Source organism: Mya arenaria, chromosome 17, assembly GCF_026914265.1.
Source record: "Mya arenaria isolate MELC-2E11 chromosome 17, ASM2691426v1".
NCBI classification, from domain to species: domain Eukaryota; kingdom Metazoa; phylum Mollusca; class Bivalvia; order Myida; family Myidae; genus Mya; species Mya arenaria.
Window position 1 is genome coordinate 1,611,498 of NC_069138.1, and position 18,173 is coordinate 1,629,670.

General features: G+C 36.6%; 2 non-coding genes across 2 annotated transcripts; both read left to right on the top strand.

Moving 5' to 3' along the window:
- Positions 1–3,239: 3,239 nt before the first annotated feature.
- Trnas-uga (transfer RNA serine (anticodon UGA)) lies at positions 3,240–3,312 on the top strand. Its single transcript has one exon. It is a non-coding gene; the product is annotated as a tRNA-Ser (tRNA).
- A 1,251-nt stretch (positions 3,313–4,563) lies between these two features.
- Positions 4,564–4,636, top strand: Trnas-uga (transfer RNA serine (anticodon UGA)). The gene has a single exon. It is a non-coding gene; the product is annotated as a tRNA-Ser (tRNA).
- Positions 4,637–18,173: the final 13,537 nt, after the last annotated feature.

The window sequence follows — 18,173 nt, forward strand, 5'->3', positions numbered from 1 at the left end:
TGTTTTGTAGACAATACCCTTTCAAATGAAACAGGAACTATAATGAGTCACTTTGCATATCGGACACCTTATACTATCTGAACAACGTAGAATGTTGAAAGTAAATTTAAAATTCCTTCATAAAAGTTTTGAATCTACAAATAATTGTGATCTTATCACTAAAGGCAAAATGCTTAGGCCTTACTGTCAAATTATTGGGGACATTTTCATTGATAATATTTTGTTTATAAAATTCTTGTAATGAAATGTGACATCGCACATATGTTTGCAAGTAGTGCAACAAAGCTCAAGAATTGTATGGATTATTTAATTTTGTTCATATTGCAAACTTTTGGTTTAACTAATTCAACTGACAGCTGGATCTATCATATTGAACTTCGACTCTAATGCAAAAGAAGGAGAGTTCCAATTTTTCTCAATTTCATAAAAATGAGTCAACTCAGGTTTTTGTCTACTCCCTAATATAGTATGTATATAAAAGAAGAGAGCTACAGTACGACACAAACTTTCACCTCTGGGAATTCGTGCGGTCGCCGTTTACCCTACACTAACGCTCAGTCTGTTTCTGCGGGATTTTGCCGCGGTCATCCTGTGCCTAAGCAGCTTGCAAACACGATACAATGCAAACTATTCTTAGATAACTTATAAAGAACGCTATACGGAGTACATATTTAAAATGTTATTGGTCGTTTTGGGTTTGTGGGATTAAATTTCGAGCAAGAGTACCTGCACATGGGCATATATTTTTTTCAGTGGATTGTAACGGAACTGAGACAGACATTTCACAATGTCAGTGGACAAAGAAAAATAATGACAGAGAATATCAAACGCTACACCTTTCCTGTTTGGGTATGAATTATTTCATATATTGGAAAGCTTTTGTGTATCAATATCTCTATTATGTTTATTTTCAGATGTTATTTAACATTTAACGTGGTAAGTAGTTTACATATAATTTTTGAATTGCTAACGTAATGGCTAGAACTGTAGGCGTCACAGAAAGTCCGTCGCCGCTTAGAGAAGGGGCAACAAAGAATGTTGACAATATGCCCTATGCATTACTAAAAACCAGCATTTAATAGGAAACATGAAATTGCTTAAGAATAAATCAACCTTATGTTAGCGTGTCTGTTATTCATAATTTAAACGTCGATATAGATTTACAATGATGTGGTTATAGGCGGTCGTCGATTAAAATGTTGTCATTCGATACGATAAAATGCTTTTTAAAATGTACCTCTTTTGCCATTTAAGACTATGAAATAAAGAATGTCCGCCTTATTGGTCAGTCTGATGACGTCGGGCTAGATGAAGTCTTTGTAAACAGCACAACTGGCAGACAGTTTGTAAGGCTGACTTTACTAATAACTCTGCAAAACTAATATGCCAAGAGCATGGATTCAGGTAAAATGTTCAAACAATCTGATATGCCAGAGCTTGGATTCAGGTAAATTGTTCAACCAATCTGATATACCAAGAGCATGGATTCAGGTAAAACGTTCAGCCAATCTGATATGCCAAGAGCTTGGATTCAGGTAAAATGTTCAACCAATCTTTTTGTACTCTAGCTGGTCATGTTATCCGTGTTATCCATGCATGAAGCTATCTACTGTACACTATTAAATAGTTTTCTCTTGTTTAAATCTTATGAACTTAGACAAAAGCATTATACTTTATAACGTAATTATCTGTGCCGACTACCGATTGGTATACATTTCGGACATATAAATATAGATTTTCGCAATCCGAGTTTTAATGACCTGATAAGGGCTTTATTTCTTCAAGTCGCATATCCTTTTGCTAAGCGTTGCTTTGTAAAACATGACACCTGTATATGTTTTCAGCAATTAAAAATGGTATACAACTATACTTTCAGTCGAACAGTGATACTAAAGTCGGGTCATTGATTTGCGACCAAAATTATATATTATTACGAGATTGTGAATTTATACCATTTGTATATTATACTTATGGATCTGGTGATTGCTCTGGCAACGGGGTATCTATCGCATGTTCGAAAGGTTTGTATCAGTGGCATCTGCACTATAAGTAACATTTTTGGGATATGCTCTTCGAATAAGCATTTGCTGTTGTTGTATTGAAACGTATAATAGCTACCAAAATATAAAATACTGCTATACGTCCGAGTAGTAGTTGATCTTACCTTGAAGTACTTTTTAAATATGTCAGGAAGTAAACATGTTTACTTTCCAGCAAGGATAACGTTGCTTACTTGAACTAGGACATGTATCTTTATTCATAATGTTTGCAGATCAGCCAACCAGCACCGTTTCGACAGTAACACAAACTAACAATGAAGGCCTGGATATGTATCTAGTTGTGATTTTGATGTCCGTCATTTTGGGTATTGTGCTATGTCTTCTTGTTGGAGGACTGTTCTATTGCAAGCTGACAGGTATGTATCATTGGTGAAAATATCGGTCAGCTGATGAAATTATGTTTTAATATGAATTTGTAATTGTATTCAAACATATGTGTAGTACGAAGGTATTCCGGACCGTGTTAACCACTTTCCTTAAAAAAAATAAAAAAACACTTAGTAAAAGCAATCGCATTCAACACGGTATGTTGTTTTGTATCTATTTTCACAAATAAGTTAAAGAATACGCTACTCCGTATGGACCGTAATATTTTATTCAATACAAATTTAAAAAAAATACTTTTCCAAGAAGGTAGACTTTGTTTTTCAAATAGAAACCAAAAGGCCAACGAGGAAAGGTATGATAACAATTCATTTATATTGATGTTTAGGGGATAATATACAAGTAAACACTCATCATTGACATGGTACATTACTAACATTTATGTATTGAGCAAATAAGCACAGTTAAAATGCCTTACGCAAATGCATTGGCTCCAAATTCAGTTACGTCTTGTGTATGGGATTGTGCGTCTAAACAGAGTTTATATTTGAATGTTCGACTTCAGGTCTTGTCTGGGTAGGTTTCATTGAGTCTCAACACTAAAAACTGTCATAATCGATGTTATTGTGATATTGTGAGTAGACACTAGCAAAACGTTGAAGGTGGCAATTGCTTAGTATGACATACACGAGCTCTATGGTGGTTTGTCAAAAGATAAGATAGCATATTGACGCCGTTTCAAAATATTTAAAAAATAATGATTCCGAATATCAAGACCCGAATCAATTCGTAAGTGTATACTTTCCCTGTGTCACGGTACCGATACCTACACATGTGGTGAGGAGGTGTGTAAGCGGTCCGGTAGCTCAGTCGGTAGAGCACTCGCCCTGATAGCGAGGGGTCCCGGGTTCGAGCCCCGGTCTGGCTGCACACTTTTCTCACCCTGTGACATTTGGCACATGTTATAGGTCTTCCGGGACGAGACCGGGAACCAGTGGTCAACAGTGAATGGTTGTAAACATCCGGTTTTAAATTGACAGACGATTTTGGTGACATTTCGTCTTATTTATATTTCATTTGACACTTATATAATAAGTGCGTGGTTGTGTTTGATAGATAAACGTGTCTTGTGAGAATATTGACACTATTTAGTGCATTATTTCATTGGAAGTGAAACTTAGACTGTTTAAATAGCAGTTTCCTTGATTTGACAGCTGATTAAATCAACATAAGCATTTCATCGGTGACATTCTACATTAATCAACATTACGCATTGGGACTTCAGACTTCATACTACATGGACAATTTATTTAGTGTTTTGAATATTTAATTAATTACTTTTGATTTTTTGATTGATTGCTTTATGAATTTATTTTTCAATTGTTTAAATTTTTGATGTATTGTTTCAGATAGTATTTTGAGTGAACATACCTGGGCACAGCACAGCATGCAGCTCTTACACATCCTGTTGCAGTTGTAGCATAACAAAGGTGTTGGTGAGCAATTAACATCGCATTTCATTCATTTACTTAACAACTTATTGGTAATATAAAGGCATTTGATTGACTTGAATAAATCCATTCTTCTCTTTCTTTCTACAAGTCCCTTGTGTCTGTTTTTCACTTTGTCTTTGAGTCCACCGGTATATTATAGCCCTATTATACCCCTGTGTTATTTATATATTTTGTAAAAAAAAAAAAAAAAAAAAAAGCATAAATCTTGGTCAGATTTACTAGGTTCTTTTTGTCTTACTTCATACAGATAGACACATAGTTGTTTAGCTTTTAGCAAAGTTTAGTGTTTACACTGTGTACGTAGAGGAGAGATTGCAGTTGAACATAGTAGCAGTAATGTATGTAGTATGTAGGTCTCTTTAGTAGTCATTTTTATTGCCATATTTTTCTAGGTAATGAATTTTGCGTTCGCACCGACAATAACCCCTTGACCTATGCGTTCAAATCAGCGAAACTTGACGCTTTGTCACACAGATGGTTAGCAGCGTTGTCAGCCTTCAATTTCAATATTGTCTACCGTTCAGGAAAAGAGAATATAGATGCAGATATTCTTTCCCGTCTTCCTGGTGTTTCGCGGAGTGAGGAGAACGTTATGTTTCCGGACGTCATCAAAGCTTTGTGTCACGGTACCGATACCTACACATGTGGTGAGGAGGTGTGTAAGCGGTCCGGTAGCTCAGTCGGTAGAGCACTCGCCCTGATAGCGAGGGGTCCCGGGTTCGAGCCCCGGTCTGGCTGCACACTTTTCTCACCCTGTGACATTTGGCGCCCAACGAGGGACCGTGGCAGCACTGTTTGGCAGCATAATGCGCTCTCAGTGTTAATTATGTGCATTCCTTAGCACTGGTGTTCCTCAAATTCGAGGACGGATTTCCAGTTTGCGTGGAAGTATTTGATTACCATCTAGTGAGAGTTTGTCCTATTATTGAGTGTTTGTCCTTCTCACAAACGGCAGCTCAGACACCAAGGGACGAGGTTGATCTTGACACTCCATTAGCTGATATTGATTGGAAGGTTGAACAGGCTCGGGATAGAGCTATCAGTAGGGTGGCAGAGATTTTGAAGTCAAGTTCTAGACTGACTCGGCGCCAGATGTGCTTAGAAGATGAGTCAGTCAGGAAGTTGCTGAGGGAGCGGAACATGTTATTCTTTCGGGATGGTTTGTTGTACCGTCATGATATGTCAAATGGTCATCCTGTAGACCAGTTGGTTGTTCCAGACGTATTTTACGATATTATATTTGCGGGTCTACATGATGAGGCAGGTCACCAGGGCAGAGAACGTACACTTTCTTTGATAAAATCTCGATTCTTTTGGCCAGGTCTCGACTCGTTTGTTGAAACACGTATCAGGCTTTGTGAAAGGTGCATTTGTCGTAAGACAAGAGAAAAGGTATCTGCAGAATTGGTTTCCATCGAAACCACGTACCCTCTCGAACTTGTATGCATTGACTTTCTTACCTTTGATATGTCCAAAGGAGGATTTGAGAAAGTGTTGGTCATCACAGACCATTTCACTCGGTATGCACAGGCCATACCAATGAGAAATGAAACAGCTCGGTCCACTGCCAAAGCGCTATTTGAGCAGTTCATTGTACATTACGGGTTCCCAAGTCGTCTACATAGTGACCAGGGACGCAACTTTGAGAGTGCTATTATAAGGGAACTTTGCGACATTGCAAAGCTCGAGAAAAGTCGTACGACCCCGTATCACCCGCAATGCAACGGCATGGCCGAACGTTTCAATCAAACACTTATGAACATGATTGGGACACTCGATGATGAGAGAAAACAGAACTGGAAAGCCCACTTACCAACATTGGTACACGCTTACAATGCTACTCGGCATGAGAGTACCGGCATGACGCCATACTTTTTGATGTTCGGGAGACATCCGAGACTAGCTATAGATGCGCTCTTGGGCATTGAGCCAGATTTTTCTTCTTCAGATAGGTCAGTTTTTATTCAGGGTATTCAGGAGCGTCTTGGGTTTGCCTACAAAGCTGCGACTCGCGAGGCTCGACGCCAAGCACGTCGTCACAAGAGACGTTACGATACAAGAGTACGGGAAGCGAAAGTAGCGGTTGGCGATAAGGTTCTTGTCAAGATGGTTGGTATCAGGGGTCGCCACAAGCTTGCGGATCGGTGGTGCAGGGACGTGTATGTCGTCATCAGTCAGCCGAATCCTGATATCCCCGTCTTTCGAGTGAGGAAAGAGTTTGCTAGAGGTCCAGTGCGAACCCTTCACAGGAACCTTATCCTGCCTTTGTCTGGCATTCCACTTCTTGCACCTCTTAGTTCCCCTGATTCAAGGGATCTGTCTGGCATCGATGTAACCGACGATACAGATTGTTCTGGCAATATAAGTGAGGCTCAGCAAGCGTTACCGTAGAGTTCATTGTCACCTACTGCAGCTGTAGCTAATACTGCCGTTCTATGCGACAACTTACCGGATATGACACATGCGGATGTATTACCTAGTTTGTCAACGCCATCGCCAAGGTATGTGATACCACAGCGGAGGACGAGACGCATCACTCAGCGCCCTGCTTGGATGCAGAGTGACACGTGGGTCACATAGTCACCATTTACCGTTACACCAACAATGAAATAAAATAGTGACATAAAAGGATTCACATCATTTACAATAAGAGTGTTTTTTTGTGCGGATTGAGATTTTTTTTAATACACTTGAAGAAATTTTGGTAAAATCTTCTGACAAGATTTTCCGTGATATGTTTTTATACAACTATTGTGCCAGTTGTATAATATATGATGATTACATTATGTGCATCATTCTGTTTAAGACATTGAGCATGTCTTAATTCAGACTACGCCATAAAGGCAGGGTCTGGTATTGCATGGAAATAGGCCTATTTCAGTTTTGTTTTTTTTGTATGATTATTTAGTTTGTATGTATATGTGTAGCTAGTGTTTAACAGTGCACTTAAGTATAGAATGTAGTAGTAGTTACTGTATGGAATGTTAAGGTATTCATTTAGCTTGCAGTTGCTAATTACGGTAAACCTAAGTAGACAAGCTTGTGCTCTGACAGCATTTGTTTTCATGTTAGTAACTATGGACAGTAAACTATGTACTGAATTTGATATGTCGGGACGCCATTTACCCGAAGGGGGAGGGTGTCGCGGGGTCAATTTGCCCTGCTCTATATGTTTGTGTTAGTGTCATATGTCTACATGTATGTTTATCCAGTACACGTACTTTCCAAGTCCATCTTTCTTGTGATAATCCATTTTCCTATTCTTCCATTCCTTTCAGTCATTCCTATCATTCACTAATTCATATACTAATTTCACTTTCATTTTCGCTTTCACTTTCTATATTTATTAAAGTAGTTCGCCTCGTGCACAGCTGGTGGCGGTATTTTCCTCGTGCACAGCGCACTCATATTTTGTCGATGGAGACGTAAACATCATTGGATAAATTTGGAAACTTTATTGTTTCATTTCTTTATAAAAGTGTATTTGGATAATTCCAGTCGCCCCGAGAGACGAACCATTTTCATTCGCGACACCTGGTCATATGAGCACCAGAAATGGTTAATATTTATCTCATCTTCATCATCATCATCATCATCAACATCATTATCATCAATATTATCATGTATCGCTTGATTCGAACCAGGGTGTTTATTTACCAACGCTCTGAGACTAAGTTTGAGATCTAGGACTCGAATGCAACCATCTTCATTTTCTTCTTAATCGGTGATAACAAAAGTGCTGTAAAGGTCAAATATATCATGCTTTTCTATTTTCAACTTTACGAATTCTTTATGTGTTTTCAAAATGCTAAAAAACATGATATAGCAGCTATATGGCATCGGTAATTCGTTACATAGACAGTTTTAATTATTTGATATTATTTTTGTTACAGTAGTTGGTTATCACTGTCGTATTACAGGATTATCAGTATTATATTTTAGGATTACTGTTCGAATTGGGTCTCAAGCACATGGAACAAGTCTTAGCCTGCCCTTGTTGTGAAACACACAATGTAACAAGAAGACATACCAAGGGCATAGGGCAAATCTTTTGTATCGTCTTCTATTTATCTATTTAGGATAGTATTTCACTAAGCACGTAATACCCTTAATGTTTGAATAAAATATCGTTGTCAATAAAAGATGGAGTTACGTCTAGAAACGGTAAAAAAAAAGCTTCTTGACCTAAAATATCAACTTCATGTTTTTAGTCCCCAACCGAATTTGCAGAATAAAACACAATCTGGAGGACGTTCGCCGGTGTCTGTTGTTAACAAAAGTGGTGAATGCAAAAGTGATGACGTAGAGTACACGACAATTGATGACTCTGATGAACTTGGAGAGAATCCCCAGAATGAATACTATCAACTCAGGTATACAAACGACGGTAAAGTACATACGAACGATTCGAGAACAAAAAACTTTTGATGATTATTTGCAACCGGTCATGGGGAAAATCACATCGGATGCAGATGACAAGCTTGATGACGACGGCTACTTGGAACTCGTTCCAAAAGTTCAAGCGGATGGCTATATTCTTGGAAAGTTTTCTGGTTGAACCCGGATACGGTTGTTAACTCATTAAACATGTGAAATTAGATTTTTAACAGAAATGCATGTATTTGACTTGCTTTAACAATTAATATGGAAAATAAGATTCATTTGCGCATACCCAGGCATGGAAAAACACAACTTATATTCAACAGTTAAGCATACCTTTACTATCAAAGCGGACACATGCTAAGCCTATATGTAATGGATATCTGTGCAGAAACAATAGTACGTCCTGTGCGCTTCTATGTTTATATAGTTTCATTGAAATATAGACACAAAAGAGATGAAACATCGCTTTATTCCAAAATGATATTGTTGACTAGTTTTGATTATTAATAAGTATCTTATTTTTTATATATACTAATGATTCTGTGCGTTTTAATATAACGTCTGTATTATGCTTATATATTGCTGTCTGGTTGTTTAGTTCATGTCAAATGCTCATCTATAGAGCCTTGATGTTGAATGTAACCTAATCTCTTAAGAACTGATAATGCAAAACATGTATATATTTTGTCTAACGACAGATCTGCGGAGCCATATTTAATCCCTGTTAGCTTGTCAAGTAAGTCACGTGCAATCCAATAAAAAACATGTACAAACTAGTATAAGTGGATGATGTTAGGTGAATCCAAACAAACATTAAACTAACAAAATCTAATTATTTTTATTTAGTTGTTGCCCTTGTATCATCAACATTTAGAAGTTGCCATGTATATCTTCTGTTTGATAATATTCCTGGGTGTTTAAATATTGAATAACTTCATTTCATATGCTCATATATAGAGCAATAAAAAAATGCTGAATAAAACTGGCGAACTTGCTTTCTTCAATTTATAGAGAATACAATGTTAGTGCCGTGGATGGAAGATATTTATCCGGCAAGGAGGAAGAATCGGGTGAGCCGAGGCATGAATTACCTTGAAATTATCAAGTATCTTTTAAACATAAGCAAGACAAATGATTTGCCTGTTGACATTGACACACTAGGTGTCTAAATACCCATGTTTAGATGTGTCCAAAAATATTTCTGAAAACTATTTATTTGTATTCAATACGTGTATAGTCACATTTATTGCATTTTAATACGTCAAGATCTATTCAAAACATTAACATTTTTGAAAGTGCATACATGTGGTTTAATCACGAAACATTATAAGATCATGTAACACTTATTCCTCAAGTCACAGGCTTGAACGTTCACGAGTGTTTAAAAGTAATCGCTACGTGTTCAATGAGACTGAGAAGAATGGTTTATGTTTTAAAAAAGGTCACCTGATATGATTAAATTATTCAAATAGAATCAAAAAGAAAGGGCTAATAAAGCGATCGGTTAATGTTGAGGTATTTCTTAAGAGCAGAAAAGATTGCCATTTGCTTATTATAACATATATACTACACAAAGGGACCTAAATAATGCATATTGTAAAAATACTTCAACTTTCTTTATCATTTTTGTTGGATTTGTTTGTTTAATTCTAATGCAATTCATATTTTGAATTAAACTTGTTTTTGATCATTTTATGGTGTTGTAATCAAAATATCGTAATTCGTGTATCTCTATAATCCAATATGGTCGTTGATAAAATGCCGAACTGTCAACTAAATAATCAATTTAGATGTAATCTCTTATGATAATCGTATATGTTCAGTTTATCTAGTAATCAATATTGAAAACATAATGATAAAACCATGTCTTTGTTATACAATATTTGTGGTTTTTATATATTTGTTAATTGGAGAGTTTTGCTCTATAAAGTCATTAAAAAATCTCATTTGTTAATAGCACAAACTTTTCGAGGCAATATCACTGCCCTTCTCTCACTATTTTTTTTAAACATTACACTACATTACTTTACAACTGTTAAAATCATATTTCGTCGCAGACTCAGCTAAGTTTACATTTTTAAAATTAGCGCTTAAGGGTTTCCTAGCTTATAGTGTGCCCATCTAGCATGTAAAAGTCGCGTTATACATAGCGATATTAGTTTTATGTCAGTTTTTGACAGCTTCTCTTCTCTTGCAAGTGTATCATCTTTTGACTTGTCCCTTTAAGCACTTCACCGCAAACAACTATACTGGTGAGAACCGATCACATTTCCTACTCCTGAAATATTCCTTTACAACATAACACCGCCTAGATAAGAACGTTAAAATGACCTATTTCTATAAACTACCCTTTTTAATTATACAACTTCTGGTTTTAAACGATAACATCGCCATTTTCCCATCCATCATCTGCTGGTTTGAACCGATAACATCGGTATTCCTAAAAATAATTACATATGCTGGTAACAAGAACATTAAGTGGTTGAACATAATATGATCCCCAAGGATCCGAAATCAGGTAATGGTCCACTTATATGTTGCCATCCTATTAAAAAGCTCACGTTTTTCAGTGCCCAATGATATCACCAATGGTCAATAAGGTGCACAATTGCATGCAGAGTATATAGTGTCATAATCTGTTTGGGATTTACTTGTGTACTAGTGGTATACATATATTTACTGAGACTGAACAATGGTGTTTGCAGAAAGGTAAAAGTTTAGTGTATTATTGCAGTAAAATGCTGCAACATTACTTAACTAATGAACATTTTAAATTTCAGAATACATCATTAATACAGGTCAGTATGCATCGGTAAGGTCTGCTTAAAATGTATACATCACTGGTATCGAAGTACACTAATGTCTGAAAATGATTTATTATTATGCAAAGTCATAATCAACGATGGTCAAAAATTCATTCAAATTGCAAGCTGTTTAAATTGTGTCACAAACAGATTTGGATTTACTTTTGCATCAGTTGTATATATATTTTAACAAGGGTGAACAATGATGTTGGCTGAAAGGTAACAGGTTAGTGTATTATTGGAGTAAAATGTTGTAACGCTGTTTTGTATATTATTTTGTGGTGTTTGACGACGTTAAAATTTATAAGTTTGGAGGTCAATTTTTGAAACATGTCTTTAAATACTAATTTTGAAAAATGACTTGAAATTAATTTATCCGTTTATATGTTAGTTTTACTTTGTTCTTCATTATTTTCAAGTTGATGCTAGCTCCTTATAATTTTAACCTTAATAATACATATAACTGTTTGGACAAGTATGAGGTTATGTGCGCCAATTTCTCTATGTAAATAGGAAATGACGTCCTGATCATATTACAAAATTATGAAGTCATTTAATTACTTATGTTGATGTTCTAACCTTTGATTATGTATACAACTGCAATATATTAGCGTTTATTTTTTTTTTGATAGACATTTAAAATAATCAATCATTCTTGTTTCATTAATTAAATAATCAGACAATAATTAAAAAATACGTTGACTAAGCTGTCTGAAAAAAAAAATTTTACAAGTCAGGAATACTTGTTTTAACCAGTCTACAATAAAACAAATACCTGTATGTAGTGCATGTTTCAAGGTCGAACGCGTCAGTTCTGAATACGAAACGACTATTTAATCTTCGTCCAAGATATAAGCCAAGCCAATTAATTCAAACGGATATCTGCTTTATCTAGTTATAGAATCGTTAAAATCAAACCAGGGGAGAAATATTTTTAATTAGATATAAATATTTATAATAACTTCTGGTCACGAAAAGTTTGATTGTATAAAAGGCCAGACCATTTTAATCTTTTCGTCCGACGGATTTACATAAGGAAAGAAATGGAGCTAGCAAGCGGGGAAAGGGTAAATTTTCCATTTCACTTAAAACAGTAGCCAGCGTAGGTGCACTCATTTACTTTCAATAAAATTAATACTAAGAAGGATGGTCATGAACAGTTACTACAGTATTGTCTCTCATAAGTATAAGTTAAATGAACCACCCAGATAAAAAACAAGTATGCATACAGCCTTTTGGAAGTTGTCAGTGGCATAACTAAGCATTCTTTTTGCAATGATACATAAAACATGGATTCACTTAAAATTAATATTAAAACGCTGGTCGTGAACAATTACAACATAATGCACCCTTAAAAGTATAAGTGAATTCCACCACCAAAGAAGCATTTATTTTTTACACGTACTTTAGTCTTGTGGAAGTCGCAGGGTTTTAACGAAGTATCTGCTTGCTTTACTACTAGCATGGCTTTATTTCGAAGCATTTTTAAAGAATTTGTGGAAGGAAAAAAGGATAGGTCGCTAAAACAAACTAATGATTTTTCTTCATGTTCTTAGTATGGTAAATACATAGAGAATACATTAATTTTGGTGTTACCAAATTCCATTCGTGTTGCACCTTGCTTATTAATTGCACAAATTGACCTTTGGCCATTATTAAAGTTGCAACAGTTTAGAAAAAAAACACAATGTGGGCCCAGTGTTCAAAAATTGAATTATACCCTGTTAAGGATAGAGGATAAGATAAGGTCAAAAAACTATTGGACGAACAAACACAAAAGAAAAATAACTCCACAAACAGAGTCAATTACAAATGCCAAAAAGAGAAACAGCGCAACAATAAACTCAAGCATCAATACCTCAAGCAAATTCAAAACAAGCGACACAGCACTGCAATAAAACACACTGATCAAGGTTAATCAAACACAAAACAAGAGATACAGCACCTCAATTCAACACAGGGATCAAGGTCTATCAGACACCAAACAAGAGAGAGAGAGAGAGAGAGAGAGAGAGAGAGAGAGAGAGAGAGAGAGAGAGAGAGAGAGAGAGAGAGAGAGAGAGAGAGAGAGAGAGAGAGAGAGAGAGAGAGAGAGAGAGAGAGAGAGAGAGAGAGAGAGAGAGAGAGAGAGAGAGAGAGAGAGAGAGAGAGAGAGAGAGAGAGAGAGCACAGCAATGCAATACAAGGATCAAAGCTTAGCTAATACCGCAACCAAGATACGCTGAGCTGCAATACAACACAAGGATCAGAGCCTAGCTAATACCGCAACCAAGATACACTGAGCTGCAATACAACACAAGGATCAGAGCCTAGCTAATACCGCAACCAAGATACACTGAGCTCCAATACAACACAAGGATCAGAGCCTAGCTAACACCGCAACCAAGATACACTGAGCTGCAAGACAACACAAGGATCAGAACCTAGCTTACACCGCAACCAAGATACACTGAGCTGCAAGACAACACAAGGATCAGAGCCTAGCTAACACCGAAACCAAGATACACTGATTCAAGACAACACAAGGATCATAGCCTAGCTAATACCGCAACCAAGATACACTGAGCTGCAAGACAACACAAGTAACAATGCCTTGCAGATACCATACAACAGATATAGCGCTTCAATACATACATATATGGGGATAAACCAGTTTCAGGGTGTTCACCATAGAAATATAAATACATTCAAACTGAACATTTAAGCCTCATGAAGCCCAAAATCAACCTTTTTTGTCATTGTGTCATTGTTATTTGCATGTTTTCTTCAGATGGCTTGTGTTTATATCTGCGTTTCTGGCGAACTTAATATCGCCGGGAGTAATTTTCTCCATGGGGACATTATTGTCACATATTTAGCTTGTTAATTAATAAACAATGACAATTATAACGTCACATCCAGTGGCCTTGGGGTTGCGTTTAAAGGCACAGTAATAACGTAATAACAGCCAAACAAGCATCCTGCAACAGCCTCTCATTATTCGTCATTGTTAAATAACACGATAACCTCATTGGCTCTCTTGATAATCAGAACTCAGAAATCTTGAGAAAAAACAGTAAAGCTTACGTCTTTTATGTTCCAGGCGTCTTCCACGGAGCTCTGCTTCAAAAGTTTGGTGTACGAAACGTTGCGCTGTGTCTTTCCTGTATCATATCTATAAGTTTTGGCATCAGCTTTTTTGCTACGTCAATAACATTTCTAGTGATATCAATTGGATTATTTGGAAGTAAGTACTGGAGAAAGGGAAAAATCGGGTAATAAGCTTCTTTCAATATTTGTTCATCCGTGTTCCGTATATATGTCAAGGACGGCATTGGTAAAGCGCTATTCAGTATTTAACACAAATACGATATCTATTTCATAGGTTCATCATCCATAAAAAGTAGAATTATTCCTTGTGGTGTCCAAACCTTGATACGATTAATATTAAAAAGTATTGCTAAAATATTTTAAAAGAAAACATGTAAATAACACATTCAGCTATTGCCAAGTGATCGTTTTAGATGTTTAAGTTATGTTTGCACATAGAATGGTTTAAAGAGACCCAAAAGTGTCTGGTTACTAGGCATAACATTTACATATGAATGGTCGGTTAAATACCTTAAAAATATGTGTAATTGCATTTCCTCTGCTTAATTGGTATAGGTATTCCAGTCAGTGGTATTTTCATATCAACTGCCGCCGCTACCGGTCGTCATTTCCATGGCAAACAGGGAATATTTCTCGTATCTATTGTCAATGTTGGATCAGGCCTTGGTGGAGTCATTTTCCCTTACGTCTTTAATTATATGACGTAAGTGTTTACGTATTCATAGTATGTTTTATTGGCTTGATTGGAATATGCAAAATCATTTTACCTATACACCTGTAATTAATTAAAGGAACAATAACAGGATTATAGTACAAGCATTATATGACATGACCTCACACAAATTACAATAGAATTTCTTTCAACTGGTTTATTTACATAAATATGTCATGTATAACAAAAGTCTTAAGGAATCCTAGTAATGGAAAGTATTAAAAAATACGAAAATCGGTGATTGCATTTTCCCCCCTTGCCACCCATGTTGAAAAGTGGGATTTTTGCATATCTGCATAAATGGTCCAGCACTATCCACAATCTACAAGACACTGATATGATATGATTTTGGATGCAGTACAGTGCATGTCCCGGTTTTATTTTTCCAGTCAGCTCCTTCTGTAACACTTGTCTGATTTATTAAAAATATATTAGCACGATACTAAAATGACTTGCATTGCATTTTGAATAGGCACCACTCTAAGTTCATAGCTTCTGTATTTTATACTATTAAATGTTGTTTCAATATGTTTCTAGCTTCTTGTCAATGCATTATGTTTAAAAGATAGATAAGTCTTTACGACATATTGTACTTTTGTATCCGTATATTTGGATATCCATACTTTTCGGATTATTTTTCTTATACATTCAATTAAACAGTTGGTTCATTTGTGTTTTAAATATGCAAATGATACTTGTTTGGTTCTTTATGATACATACTTCATGATTTTACTAGATTTTCATTCAAACCTTTTTACTTTGTGATCTTAATGACCTATCATTTTTGGATATTATGAAAGAAAAGTTAAATTGTCTTCTTTATACAAGTTTATATTTTTTATTGCAGCAATCACAAAATTGTCATTTTGGATGATGCCAGTACCTGGCAACTCAACTAAAAATTCGGAAAATAAACTTGGAATGTTCCAATGGCATTTTTGTTATCATATATTTTGAATAAGCATGTGTTTTATACGTAATCTACTCGGATCTATGTGCAGCAAATGTGCAAGCTTCAGGTGGAACATTCAAATGTCTACCAGAGTTTTGAATCGGGAAACCATGTTGTCAGAGGAAGTGATCACCTTTGGCTGACAGTAAATCTTATCATTGAGCTGGTGCTTATGAGGAGTATCAAGACCTGTTGTGGCATCACAAGAGGGATAACAGAGCAGCAGCGTCTTACATGTCTCTTTGCATTGCCAGCTTGTTTTGAAGTCAACGATGCCAGACAAGAACTAACAGGAGTAAACTTCAACACTGGTGAGAATAACAAGAACATGACAAATGCATGACAAGCACGTGACATGAAGGACACACACTTAGTTCTGAACCATCACCTTAAAAGAAACCCCTTCTGCCAAGATCCAAGCATGCTAAGTAGTGTCTAGACTGGGGTCCATGCACAAATTACTGTGAATGTTGACAAAGCGGAAACTATCGAGAACACCATCTTGGCCAGGATGGTTGGACAACCACTGCACAATCAGGATGAAGGATAAAGCAACCACCTTAAGCACTCAATTCTCAGTGAAGATTTTCGGCGAAGCAATACAGGTGGATCCCCGACCTCTTTTCCAGCGACTCACAGTTACTGCAAAAGCATCACAAGATCTGGCATTAGTGTTCAAGTATGAGCTATGCAGTCACCAACCAGCACTGTTTGATACTTCACTGCTGCTTCGATGGCCACAGAAACTACTGACTTTTGATGAGGACTGGCCTATTGCAATGAAGAAAGATAAGTTCCTCGGAAACAACACGAACAAGCAACAGTTCATCACATGCTCAGTTGGCTGCCTGAAGAATAAAACCTGTCGAACGTTTTATGCCCAAGGTGATGCTGATCTTCTCATATAGCTGTAAAGAGTAGAGTCTGCCACCTCAACAAACACTGTGCTCACTGGTGATGATACAGATCTGCTCATACTCCTCATCTAGCATACCAACCTCATTCACGTGACATTTTCTTCCAACCTTAGCTAAAGAAGAGCACGAATAATTCAGATGTATGGAACTTTACAGTTCTCAAGCAGTATCTCTGTCGCAGTGCGTGCACTCACATACTCTTCATGCATGCGATCCTTGAGTGTGACACGACTTCCCGCCTGTATGGTATTGGTAAAGAAGCCGCACTCAATAAAGTCATAACCAGTTATTACTTTCGTGAGGAAGTAACAGTGTTTGGCACACCGTCAGCATTAAAAGCAGATGTTATGGCAGTAGGAGATAATGCTTTGGTGCGTTTGTACAATGGGAAGCCGGGTGACTCAACTTTATACGGAAAACCGTTTTAATGGGGAGGTGGCTGCTACAATTTCTCATTAACAGCAACAGAGCCTAACACGTACCTCAGGAACATACTATCACAGTCTCCGTGTAACATAACAGGTATAGCAGAGGAAGGGAACCGTTGATGATCTTCTACCACAAAACTGGGAACGGAAAGAGAGTAATAGGGTACTTTTCCTGTCCGAACTGACTTACCACCAGCTCCAAAGTAACTCCTGCAGGTCATCAGATGCAGCTGCAAGGAAAGATTGCAGCAGTCTGAGGGGCACATACAAAAAAACCCATAAAATTGCGTGTTCTGCTGTATGTCGCTTCTGCAAGGGATCAGAGTGTGCTAATTTATTTCAAGAGGCTGAATGTGATTCCGGTGAATTTGACGATCATGAAAACAGTGACTTAGCAACCAGGCAATGTCTGACATTTTAACAATTTATGCTGCCATATTATTGAGTATAATAGTGATGTTTCTTTAATATATTGTTTTTGGATTACGACTCCTTATCGTTATGTATTATTATTTGTGTTGAACATCAGTGCATCCACTACGGAAGTATATAAGTCAGGCTTTTGTAAGTGGAAGTCATCTATAGGTCTTATCTGAAGTCAATGGTCACCTAGTTAAACCATCTTCCTCAGCAGCTATGTTTTTTAGCTATAGATATATTGTTAGAAAGTCGCTAAATATCCAATTATAATGTAGCAAAGAGTGGTACCGAAGTAGGGTTAAGAAACACTTTTTGAAATACTTTCATCCACTTGGATTCCGTGGGATTTTTTATTGGTTATAGATGACATATTGAGTTATAAACACATGCCAGATAGTCTGTTGCAATTTGTGGTAGGTTCAGCCCTTATTTGTAACAAAATGACTGTATTTTTATGGCTGTCGCATTATACGTCAAAAGGGAATGCAAATGATATAATTCTTACCCTTCTCTGAACGATAAATAATATGATAACTAATGTCAAAATCTGTTTGAAAACTTTGGAACAC